General features: G+C 60.0%; 1 non-coding gene across 1 annotated transcript; it reads right to left on the bottom strand.

Moving 5' to 3' along the window:
• Positions 1-12,456: 12,456 nt before the first annotated feature.
• On the bottom strand, positions 12,457-12,609 carry LOC129131550 (5.8S ribosomal RNA). The gene has a single exon (XR_013183136.1). It is a non-coding gene; the product is annotated as a 5.8S ribosomal RNA (ribosomal RNA).
• Between the last annotated feature and the right edge of the window lie 300 nt (positions 12,610-12,909).

The following is a 12,909-nucleotide window of genomic DNA, read 5'->3' as shown; positions in this document are numbered from 1 at the left end:
ATACAGCAGTCCTGAGGGGCCTCCCCAGGGCTGCCTGATGCCGCCCACTCCTTGTGGCACCAATTGCTTTCCTGTGGGATGTTCTACCTCCCCCAGGAGTGAAGAGGGAGCTGGGGAAAGAGCTTGCCAGGCTGCTCTGGATCCTTTCCCAGCAGCCCTGGCTGAGTGGAGAAGTGCGAGCTGAGCACAGATGTGCCAATGGAGCAGCCGTGCCCAGGAAGGCTGGCTGGGAAGGATGATCCAAGAACCACAGGCCTGGCAGCCTGGCTTTGCTGCCAGGGAAGGCCTTGGAGCAGATCCTCCTGAGTGCCATCCCACGGCAGGTGCAGGGAACCAGGGGCTCTGCTGGAGGCTGGGAAAGCTCTGCGGAGGGACGGGCACAGCTGGGGGGTCCTGGCGGGCTGTTGCAGGCTTCTGTGGGGGTGTTTGGGGGGGTGGATGTTGGGGGGCGCGTTGGGGATGGAGTTGTCTGGAAGGTGAGAGGTCTGGGCTGGAATTTGAGTCAGTTTGAAGGCAGCATCTGTGCTTTGGCACAGCTTTGGTGTTGGACGGCAGAAAGAATATCTGTGACTATTTCTTTTACTGGTCCTGTTTCTCCTGCAGGGAACAAGAGGGGAGAGCTGTACTTTATTGGCCTCTTAGAGATCTGTACTGGGGGAGGATCAGCCCTTTTGCCATCTCCTCATTTAGTTGGGTTACTGTTGTAACACTGAGGGGTCTTCATTCCTTGAGAGCTTTTATTCCTTAAGAGAATTAGGAGATTATAATCCCTTCATGGAAAACCATTTGCAAACCAAAGAATGGCCTTCCTTTTGGCCTCTCTGTAGTGTTATGTTTTGTAAAGTGACTTCCAGTGGATGATGTTAAGGCATATGTGTTGCTGCTTTGAGATGGGAACAACCTTCAAAACCAATGCCATTCTCCGGGCATTGCTGTTAATTTGAAAAGTTTGCAAATTTTGGAACTACTTGAGCTGAGCAATGGGAATTAAAGCTTTCCTGAAGTGAGGATACTTAAATGCCCTGAGCCCGCAGAGCAGGGCAGTATTTGCTGATGTTTCGAGCCCTTCCTAAAGATCCTGTGGGGCTGCCTTAGACACCTGGGGCCAGGCATTCCTTCCAGCCTGGGCCACTTTGGCTGGGCTGGGGGTGGCCCCAGGGCAGGCGGCAGTGTGTGCAAGGGCCCTGGGTGGCATGCTGCAGCACGGTCACCATGTGCCATGGAACGGAACCCGGTGTCCAAGGGCCCTTTGTGACACGTGGGAAATAGAAGCTTGCCCGGGAGCTGGGAGCACGCAACGGGGCACAACGGGACAGAGCGGTGCCGTGAGGAGCCCCCGCACAGCACGCTCGTTCCTGTCCCACCCGGAGCTTTTCCGCAGCCTTGTTCCGACAGGTGACCTTGTGGCCAGACTGTGGGACTTGGTGACTCGGAGCTTTTCCGAGGCATCTCCCATTCCTGCGGCCAGTGCCATCAAGTCCAGACCGTGGGATTTGGTCACCTGAATCATTAACGAGGAGTCTCCTGTGATTTTGGCAGGAGTCCTCAAGACCAGAGTGCAGGATTTGCTGTCCTGCAGCCTTTTTGAAGCTTCCCTGACGCAGGTGCCTTCAAGGCACAACCACAGTTGTTGCCTTGGCGATATCCTGAGCCATCTCTCTTTAAGGTGCCCTCGAGGCCAGGCTCTAGCATGGCAGGCAGATTCCGCAGCTTGTTCAAAGTGTTCAGGGGGAAAAAAAAGAATGACCCTGGAGCTGCTCCAGCACAACAGCCTGAAGATCTGGAGCAGATCCAGACACTGCAGGATGGTGAGTAGCAGAGCTGTGCCACAGGGCTGATGGCTACAGCCAGCTTGGCCCCATCCCATCCCATCGCATCCCATCCCTGGGGACATGCCCACGGACAGGATGGAACAGGGGCTGGGCAGACACCCCGCAGTGGCCATGCTCCATCCCCTGGGCCATCCCAGAGCTCTCCCTGCCTGGGGAGCGCAGGGCTGGGCTGTGTTCTCCGGCCTCTCCCGCAGCCCCTCAGCTCTGGCTGCGCTCGCTCTTTGCCAGGTGCAGCCCTGGACAAGACACGAGAGCAGGAACCCGGCCCTGGCCGCTTCCGCCAAACCCTGAAGGTACCTGCAGCCACCCCCACCTGGGCTGGGCCTGCTGTCCCTTCTCAGCCGAGCACCATGCTTGGAGCATGCCATGCAACGTCCCTGCCTTCCCTGTCCTTTGTTCTGCTGCAGAGGTTACAGAAGTTCCTGCACATTCGGCGTAGGAAGACCGGCACCACAGCAGCTGAGGGCAGAGCCCAGCCTGACTCAGGGCTGACCGAGCTCCAGGCAGAGCCTGATATCAGCCCAGATTCGGCTCAGCGCTCACAAGACTTTGACACCTCAGTGACTGAAAGCTGGGCAAAGGCTCTTCTCACAGCAATGACGGAGGATGTGGCCATCACAAACAGTGACATTGAAGACACTGAGGACATCTCAAATACTGGCACCATGCCCACTCCCATTGTGATTCATGCTCCCACTATGGATTTCTTTGAGGACACTGCTGTTCCTTCTCAGCAGCAGGTAAGCAGCCCAAGGCCAGGCCTGGAGGCCTGCCAGGACCGTGTGTCCCCTCAAGCCATGGTCACTGAGGCCCCTCAGCCTTTGAGTCCAGCACAGTGTGGCAGGAAGGGAAACACTTCTTGGGGGAAGCTGGGCAAGTTGCTGCCTTGGACAGCACTCAAAATCTCCCCCATGCCTCCTCCAGGTGCCAGCGATTGTAAGGAGCATCCACCAGAGGCTGGTGTCCCATGGCACTGTGGATGCCAGGCTGCAAATTGACATTGTGAGGCTGGCTGAAGAACACCCTGCTGACGTGGTGCTGACCCTCCTGCGCTGTGCCCCAACGTGTGACAGGTACGGGGCCCACGTGCCTGCACAGCTCAGGGCTCACCAGCCTTTGGGGCCCACGGCCCTGCACAGCCTGTGCTATGGGCTCTGCCAGACAGGCAGAGAGGCCCAGGACCCTGGGGCCCCTCTGTTTCCCGAGCCTGCTGCCAATGCTCCCTCCCTGCCCCTCAGGGCACCGGGGCTCTGTCACCTGGGCCCCCACAGCTGCACAGGGCATGGTACTGGGACTGAGATGCCCCTGACACAGAGCTCTGATCCCACAGAGCTGCTACAATGATATGGAGAACCATTGGCTCGTCACGAGTAACAATGGAGAAAGTGCTGCCAACACTGGTCCGGGTAATGGAGGATTGGCCACTGCACAGCGCATGCACCTCTGATGGGGATGACACAAATGTTTCTGCCCTGGCTGTGAGTTTCTGGAACTGGCCTCTGCTTGCCCCTCGGTCACCTCCCCAGCAGCTCTCCATCCTCTCCATGCCTCAGCCGCTGGGCTGAACTCTGGCCTAGGGGCAGGCTCAGGGGGCACCAGGCCCGCTGCTCCTCCTGCATCTGCCCTTGGGCCCTGCCCCATGGACACCTCAGCACTGAGCGCTGTCTTGGGCTGCTTCTTTTGCAGGCAACTCTGGTGATCTGGGTGATTGTCCAGGTGCCTCAGTACCATGAGGCAACGATTCATTCTTTCTACCCTCTGTTTGTGGCTCTGCTCTTCCATGTTGCCATCACCACACAGCAGATGCCACCAGAGGAAGTCGATACCTTCTGGAGAGCATGCCAGGAGGAACACCGCCTTCCCAGCAAGCTTAACAGGTCCCAGTCCTCCTGGCCTTCCCATGCACTTGTGGCCAGTGCCAGTGCTCCCAGTGTGACCTGGGCTTTGCTCTGCACACAGGTTTGCAGTGCAGGCCATGAAGGCTCTGCTCTACCTACTGCGCTGTGACGATGAGGTGATGTCTGTGGAGCGCAAGTGTGGCTGGGACACGCTGCTGTGTGCTCACACCCAGCACTATGCCATGGGTCTGCTGGCCAGGTGAGACCCCCTGCTCCCCATTGCCCCCGGCATTTGTGCCCTGTGCCCCACTCAGTCCCTGTGGTCATGGGCCACAGAGCCTCGTCACTGAGGGACGGCCAAGGAGGCTGGAAAAGGCTGGGAGAGGAGGGTGCCCAGAAGGGGCCACCTCCCAGAGCACCCACATGCCCTCCAGGGATGCTGGAGAAAGACCAGACCTCTGTGAGTCAGTCCTGGGAGAGGTTTGCCCCCCCACCTCAGAGTCTTGGTGCCTTTTTTCCCCCTGCCAGGGAGATGCGTTATGCCTTGACCCCCCTGTGTTCCCATGTTGCATATCGCCTTCTCCTGCTGCTCAGCAGTGAAAAGCCAAGATGGGATCTGCCCTTTCTGGCATTCCTTGTGGAGGTGAGCCTCAAGGCCAGCGCTGCCTGGCTGAGCTGCCTCCCAGCTCTCTGCCCTCTCACAGCCACAGCTGCCTGGGACGGTGCCCGTGCCCTGTGCTGCTGCTGCTGCTGCCTGGGCCCAGCCCTGTGCGCTTCTGAGCTCCTGCTGGCCGGCTCCCCTGTCACTGCCCTGTGCCTTTCAGGTCCTCGAGTGCCTGGACTTGAGGAAATGTGCTCTCACTGTCGTGAAGATCATGTCAAGTTGCCTGCAGAGCAAGTGCAGGGAGAGGCGTCGCCTGGCACTCAGAGGCCTCGTGGTGCTCAGCAAGGATCCCTCGATGGTGAGAAGGGGGCAGCGGCTGAAGCTGCGCTGTGGAAAGCTGCCCCTTGGGCTGGCAGGGCTTCAGGAGCTGAGGCAGCTGCTCCCAGCTCTCCTGCCTCACCTGCCCCAGGGCTTTGGGCCAGGGCTTTGGGTCAGGCCTTTGGCCTGTGGGCCCTGCAGCAGCACGGTGGCCTTGCAGTGCCAGGGCGGTGGTGGCAGTGCAGCCGTCCATGGCTTCCCAGCACTGCCTTATGTCCCACACAGGCCAAACCTCTACGCAGCGTGTCTCGAAGCCTTCTGAAGCTTCTGGGTGATGCAGATGGAGGGGTGGTCAGCATGTCCCTCTCTCTGTTCAAGAAGATGCTCCAGAAAAAACATCTCCTGATATCTAGCACTTCTGCCCCAAAGCTGGCTGAGGCACTCCTGCCACTCTTTGACAATGTAAGGCTCTGTGTCCCCAGCCATAGGCACTTGCTGCTGACCAGAAATTTTGTGCTCTCTGGATTCTCAGCTGTTTGCCCAGGAGTACAGGATATTTGATGCTTAAGTATTTTCCTCCTCCTTTCCTCCAGGACAACAGCCAAGTGCAGGTGCTCTCCATTTACCTCTTCCGCAAGATGATGGAGTTGGTAGTGGATGAGGGAAAAAAGCCCTTGAAGACAATTGTGAACCAGAGCCTGCTCCCCCTCTTCTTGCACTGCCATGAGGAGAGCCAACACATGGCAGAGGTGAGGTTTTCTGGGATGCTGCTGGATCCCTGGCAGGGGGCTTGGCTGCCTCCTGCCCTGGCAACTCATGGACTGCAGCCTCCTCCAGGCCCTGGCAGAGGGATGTGATTCCAGTGCCCTGGGCTGTGGGGCCATCTCTGGGTCTCTGCTGCTCTCCAGGCCTCCCGGGAAACGCTGCATTGTGCGGCCGGGTTCTTGGAGAAGACGGATCTCCAGAAGGTGCTGAAGACGGAGCAGCCGTTGAAAATTGATGAGTGCCTGGTAAGGAGGGCCTGCAAGCCCCAGCCTCAGCCTGGAGAAGGCCCCTGAGGGCGGTGCTCAGTGCGCGGGGCCGGGCAGCTGTGCCCCTGCCCGCTGCTGCAGCCAGAGGCCGCGCGGGCTCTTCTCCAGGCTCCCGTGGGCTCGAGCCAGGTGCCCATGGAGCCCCGGCCCGGCGGGGCTGCGGGCCGGCACCGCGGCTCCCCGGGCTGCAGCCGGCCCTCTGCCCCCTGCCCTCGGGAGCCCTTGGCCAGCGGCTGCTGGCCGCGCCTCAGGCCTGTGCGGCCAGGGGAGGCCGGGGCTGGGCGCAGGCAGCGCCCGGCCCAGGGGCTGAGCCCGCGCCAACCCTTCCCTCCTGCCGCTCTCTGCAGCTGGCAGACGACAGGAGCCAAGCGGCCCAGCACATGCAGTGGGCCCTGCGGTTCCTGGATAGCCCACAGGAGTCCGTACGGGAGGCGGCCGTCAGGATCATCGGTGAGCCCCGGGCCCGGGCTCCCTCCCCGGCCCATCCCGCCGCAGCTCGGCCCCAGCCCCGCCTGCTGCCCCGGCAGCGCCGCTGGCAGGGAGCTGTGCCGCTGGGGCCGTGACAGGCTCTGTGTTCACAGGCAGCGCCGGGCGGTGCCACAGGGGGAAGAGGGAAGAGCTCCGGGCCCACAGTCAGGGTGATTGCGGACACCGGGCTGACAGCGGGGCCTGCCCGGGAGAGCTGCATTGCCTTCGCTCCCTGGGTGCATGAGGGGTGGCCTGGGCAGAGCACAGCGAGCGATTTCAGGGACACTGGTGCGGGGGATTCGTGGCCAGCGTCTTGCGGCTGATCCCGTTTGCCCCCCCCCTCTTCTGGCCGATGCAAGAGCTGAGTGGGACACCCCTGTGTAGTGGTTTTGGTTCACTAATTGATGATTTCCTGGCCAATGTTCCAATTAGTGTGGTTAAGTTCCGTGCTGGTTAATCACCAGTTCATCCAGTAGAATGTAGTTCATAATTTTCTGTGTGAGATAGGATTAGGAGAAAGGCAAAGCAGGCTCCAAACTTTAAAAGGGTATGAAGAAAAATTTATTAACAGGAACTAAAAGAAGGAGTAATAAGAATCAGAACAAAACCTTCAGAACATTTCTCCTCCCCCTACAACTTATTCTTCCCCACTGACAATGTAAAGGGACAAAACCAAAATTTTGAGTCACTTTACTACCTCTAGAAGAGTCTCTCTTCTGCTCACTTAAGGAGAAAAGTCCCTCTTGTTAATGTTATGGAGATTTTCCACAAGAAAGCAGTTCTCTCGTGGCTCTCAATTTCCATCAACAGCAGCCACACTGCAGGGAAATCTGCAATTCTGAAATCGCTCCCATTTTCCACAAGCTTTTCCCACAGCTGTGTTTCTGTGCCGTGTCAACTTATGGGGTACTGTTCTAAAGATGAGCTGTTCAAAGGCAAAGGTTCTCTTTATCTATCTCTAAAATCATCTTCCATCTCTAGCAAGAGAGATCTTCTTCTGTTCCTGGGGGCACAGGATCTTCATCACTCTTCTCTCCATCTCTGTTCAAACTTGTCCTAGAATCATACCTTCATGTCTTATAGGGAAAAAAGTGTCCTTCTCCCTATATTTACAAGAGGATTTCAGCCTAAAACTAAAGGCATCTCCTCATCCCTCCCATCTGGGACTTCTTCACTGACCTCAGCCAGGCCTAGGCTGGGTCAGCTGTGTTACCTCTTTGTCGGCCAGAAGGGAAAAGAGAAAGTTCCCAAGTTTATTTTGTTTGTAACATGTGTTTTTCACAGAGGCTTTCATGTACAGCTTTCCTGATTATCAGTTCCCAAAACCAACCCTTGATTTGTTTCCTATCGGACACGGAGGAACCTGCCAGCAGCCTCTCCCAAAACATCATGTCCATGATGCACAAAGCAGCACACAGTGGCAGGAGCGTCTCCTAGGATTCCTGCAGTTGTGGGTGCTGACTGTGGCTCTCTTCCTCTCTGTTCCAGCCATTTAAGTCCCAAGGAAAGACACTAGTCCATCCCCCTGTAACCTGGATATTCACAGCCAATTTGCCAGAAGAGCTGAAGAATTAGGTGCCTCTTCAGGATCCGGTGAACCAGTTTCCCAAGAACAGCACCAGGAGACACTGAAGAGCAAACCATCTCCCACTGCCACTGGAGCTCCAGGCACAGCTGATGACTGGCACAGCTGAGCCTGTGAGAAGCTCCCGTAGCTCCTGCCGTCACCCTGCCTGTTGACAGCTCCCTCCCTCCAGCCCTCAGACCCTGCCCATTCCCTTTTCTTACCTCCCAGCTCATCCCTTTGCTTCGCTTTTCATTAATAAACAGTTTGGCTTCTTCACTTTGCCTGCATCTCTGTGGAGCTGAAGCAAATCCGGGGCCCTGGGACACACAGGCCCCTGCTGCCATTCTCTGCCACGCCGTGTTTTGTGCACGGACCCAGAGGAACTGGGGCAGGTCAGGCTGGAAAGGTCCCTGTGCTGAAGGTGCAGTTCCACAGCACTGTGCAGTTCCACATCTCGCTGAGCACACTGAAGGCCAGCAGTGGGACAAGGAGCCTGTCTGTGTCAGGGACCAAAGTTGTGTCTAAGGCCCTGTCTTATTTGGTCCCCTGTTGTGCCCATCAACGAGATAATGAATAAAGCCAGGTTCAAAAACGCTCCTGGAAAGGCAAGATCCCGATTTTAGCAGCTTTTCCCACCTCCACGTTTCAGGAATTCATGGGTCTACTGGATAGGGAATTTCATCCCAAATTTTCTGCCCACTTCTCTAGGAACACTCTAATGACAGTGGTGATGTGGTGATTCAGTCTTCTCAGGTTTTTTGGGATATTTTTTGGGGATTTGCTGGGATCCAAGGAGAGAGCAGGACACAATCCAGATCTGGAAAATCCCATATAGCACTGGAAATGAGGAGAACTCGGTGGAAACAAGCACAAAGGAACTGGAAAAAAAAGAGTTTTTAAGTAGGAAAAATGGGGAAAATCGCGATGCTTTGTTTTAATTAAACAGTCGGATTCCCCAGGTCTGCACCAGTTCTAAGCCGGCTGCTAGGCGCCGACCAAGGCAGGGCGCCGGCCCGGGGACTCTGCCCGGGGACCCTCCCCCGCGCGAACCGCTCGGCTGACGCCGGTCGCGGCCACACGCGTGCCGGCTGCACGCTGCGGGGACCCCGCTGGCGGGAACCAACGGGGCGGCGGCGTGCAACGATGATGGCGGCGGCCGCCGCTGGGGCGCCGGCTGCGGCAAGGCGGAGGCCGGGCGGAGGGGGGGGCAGGTGGTGCCCGCCGCAGGCAGCGCGATCCACGGGAAGGGCCCAGCACGTCCAGAGTCAACGCTGCGTGCATGCGCACCCCGGTGCCCGGGCGGGCCACGCGGCACGCACTCACCCACACGCGGTGCTTTGTCCAGCTGCGGCATGCGCCCAGCCCCGCTTTGTGCCCTAGCCCGACCGACCCAGCCCTTAGAGCCAATCCTTATCCCAAAGTTACGGATCCGGCTTGCCGACTTCCCTTACCTACGTTGTTCCAACATGCCAGAGGCTGTTCACCTTGGAGACCTGCTGCGGATATGGGTACGGTCTGGTGTGAGACTTACACCCTCTCCCCTGGATTTTCACGGGACAGCGAGAGCTCACTGGACGCCGCCGGAACCGCGACGCTTTCCAAGGCGCTGACCCCTCTCTCGGGGCGAACTCATTCCAGGGCACCCAGCCCTTCACAAAGAAAAGAGAACTCTCCCCAGGGCTCCTGCCGGCTTCTCCGGGATCGGTTGTGTCACTGCACTGGGCGCCTCACGGCGCCCGTCTCCGCCACTCCGGATTCGGGGATCTGAACCCAACTCCCTTTCAATCGGCTGAGGGCAACAGAGGCCATCGCCCGCCCTTTTGGAACGGCACTCGCCTATCACTTAGGACCGACTGACCCATGTTCAACTGCTGTTCACATGGAACCCTGCTCCACTTTGGCCTTCAAAGCTCTCGTTTGAATATTTGCTACTACCACCAAGATCTGCACCTGCGGCGGCTCCACCCGGGCTCACGCCCCAGGCTTCGAGGCGCACCGCAGCGGCCCTCCTACTCGTCGCGGCCTAGCCCCCGCGGGCATCACACTGCCGGTGACGGCCGGGTATGGGCCCGACGCTCCAGCAACATCCATTTTCAGGGCTAGTGGATTCGGCAGGTGAGTTGTTACACACTCCTTAGCAGATTCCGACTTCCATGGCCACTGTCCTGCTGTCTAGATCAACCAACACCTTTTCTGGGCTCTGGGTTAAGCGTCAGCATCGGGCGCCTTAACCCAGCGTTCGGTTCATCCCACAGCGCCAGTTCTGCTTACCAAAAGTGGCCCACTGAGCACTCGCATTCCACGGCGTGCCTCCATGCCAGCGAGCCAGCCCCCTTACCCATTGAAAGTTTGAGAATAGGCTGAGAGTGTTTCAGCCCCAAGACCTCTAATCATTCACTTTACCGGGTAAAACTGCTCATTGCCAAGTGCCAGCTATCCTGAGGGAAACTTCGGAGGGATCCAGCTACTAGATGGTTCGATTAGTCTTTTGCTCCTAGACCCGGGTCGGACGACCGATTTGCACATCAGGACCGCTTCGGACCTCCACCAGAGTTTCCTCTGGCTTCGGCCTGCCCAGGCATAGTTCACCATCTTTCGGGTCCTAGCACAGACGCTCATGCTCCACCTCCCCGGCCCCGCGAGGGGGCGGCGGGCGAGACGGGCCGGTGGTGCGCCCCAGGCTGCCAGGCATGACACGCCCCGGGATCCCATTTCAGCCGGCGCGCGCTGGCCCTCACCTTCATTGCTCCGCGGACTTTTGACAACGGCCCCTGACTCGCGCATGTGCTAGACTCCTTGGTCCGTGTTTCAAGACAGGTCGGGTGGGTAGCCAACATCGCCGCACACCCCGGGTGCCCGAGCGCAACCCGTCAAGCCCAGCCCAGCGGTGCCACGCGGTCGGGGCACACTCAGGACAGTCCGCCCCGGTTGACAGCGGCGCTGGGGGCTGGAGGGCCCAGCCCCCACACCCCTGCGCGAAATGCCGCGCTGCGGGGACACCGCCCCCACCCCCCCCACCCGGGAGGGGGAGGGCGGGGGAAAAGCAACGCCCACTGCCACTGCACCGCCGATGGGGGGGGAGGAGGGCGCGGCGGCGGTCCTCTCCCTCGGCCCCGGTGTTCATCAAGACCTGCTACCCGGGGGCTGTAACACCCACCGCCACTCGCGTGGCGCCGGGCCACCTGCCCACCGGAGGCCTTCTCAGCCGACCCGGATCTGGTCGCGGCACACGGCCGCGGAGGAAATGCGCCCGGCCAGGGCCGGCCGCCGGCCGAGAGGGGGTCCCCGCGCTGGCCCACTCACCCCGGCCTGCTCCCGCGCACGGGGTACACCCGGGGGACAGAGGGTAGGCGGAAGGCCAGGATCCGCCAAGCCTGCACCGGCCGACCGCAACGCGACGGGTTGAATCCTCTGGGCGGACTGCGCGGGCCCCACCCGTTTACCTCTTAACGGTTTCATGCCCTCTTGAACTCTCTCTGCAAAGTTCTTTTCAATTTCCGTTACGGTACTTGTTGGCTATCGGTCTCGTGCCAGTATTTAGCCTTAGATGGAGTTTACCACGCGCTTTGGGCTGCATTCCTAAGCAACCTGACTCTGAGAAGCCCCGGGCCCATAGCGCAGGGGGGCCGCTACCGGCCTCACACCATCTGTGGGCGGCGGCCTCGATCACAAGGACTTTGGTCCCCTGAGAGCGCCGCCGGGGAGGGGGGCTTCTGTATGCCACATGTCCCGCGCCCCACCACGGGGTGGGGATTCAGCGCTGGGCTTTTCCCTCCTCACTCGCCGTTACTGAGGGAATCCTTGTTAGTTTCTTTCCCTCCGCTGACTAATATGCGTAAATTCAGCGGGTTGCCACGTCTGATATGAGGTCACAAGCCCAAAGCTTGGCTGCGCCATGCGCAGGGGCATGCGCGGAGACAGGCGCCTTGTCTCCCCCGCCCGCTACGCTGCCCGCCCCCCCTCTTCTCCGCGCTCCCGGAGGGAGGCGGAGAGAGAGACAGTGCACGCGCGCGCGAGCGAGCAACAAGGAGACAGAGAGCCCCATCCTGGAGAAAAGAACCGAAAAAGCAGCGTGGCGGAGATGGCCCCGCGCGGGAGGACTGGCCAGGCAGCGGCGCGTGTGACGGCTTCGGCGGGGAGAGAGAGAGAGGAGCAATGGCGCCACTCGGCGCGCCCCAAAACTGCGACAGAAGAGGAGGGGGCAGGCAAAGGGAGGAGGGGATTGGAACCCCCGTCCCCGGCGCTCTAGACCTTGCGCGTGCATGCGGCAACATGGCACGGAACCGCCACGGTACCCACCTGCAGACAGCCGCCCATGCAGTGGGGGGAGGCCGCGGGCAAGGCCCGCGCCTCGCCTCCCCTTCTCACCCTCCTCTCTTTTTCTCTCTCGGCCCTCGGCAGCGCCTTTCGACGCTGTCTCTCACTCTCCCCAGGCCGCCGCGCCACCGCATCCGCGGCACGGTCCCGGTGAGGATGAGCTCCGCCCCAGTGGCTCGCTCCGGGAGTGGGGAGCTAGGGAGCGCTCCCCGAGTCTGCCTTTAGGGGGACGAAGGCCCTGCGCGGCGACGACGACGATGACTGCGACGACGATGACACTCACCCGGCCGCAGGGTAGGGATCGAGGCCGCCTAGGGAAACACTTCCCTCGCCAAACCCCTGACTGCCTTCCCTCCGGGCACCTGCAGGACGCCACTGCTGCCGCCGCCACCGCTGCCGCCGCTCACCGCAGGTGACAGGCCCGCGAGGCGACCCCAGCCGTGCCGCCGGCATGGCCCCCGGACGGCCATTGATCGTCAAGCGATCCTCAGACAGGGGTAGCCCCTAGAGGAACCCGGGGCTGCAAGTGCGTTCGAAGTGTCAATGATCAATGTGTCCTGCAATTCACATTAATTCTCACAGCTAGCTGCGTTCGTCATCAACACACGAGCCGAGTGATCCACCACTAAGAGTTGTCTGGCTTTCGGGCACCGCTCATGCCAAGCGGCCCCTTTTTTTGTTACTCTGGCACTGAGGACGTGCAAACGCGCACCTGGCTTTGACCGTACGAGCACTCAGAAACGGAAAGGGAAAAAAAAACAACTGGAGCAACCCACACTCCGAAGGCCGGCCAAGAGGCGGGGGAGCCCGCACCCCCGACCGCCTCCCCCTGCGAGGGGAGACGCCGACTTCACAATAGCCATCCTTCGGAGGCGGCCCAGGCGCCCGGGCTCGGCCCGGCCTCCGCGCAGAGGGCCAGGCGGTGCACGCTGGA

This window comes from Agelaius phoeniceus, chromosome 7 (genome assembly GCF_051311805.1).
Source record: "Agelaius phoeniceus isolate bAgePho1 chromosome 7, bAgePho1.hap1, whole genome shotgun sequence".
In the NCBI taxonomy this organism is placed as follows: domain Eukaryota; kingdom Metazoa; phylum Chordata; class Aves; order Passeriformes; family Icteridae; genus Agelaius; species Agelaius phoeniceus.
Note: the sequence above shows the minus strand (reverse complement) of the source record. Positions and strands in the feature narration are given on the sequence as shown.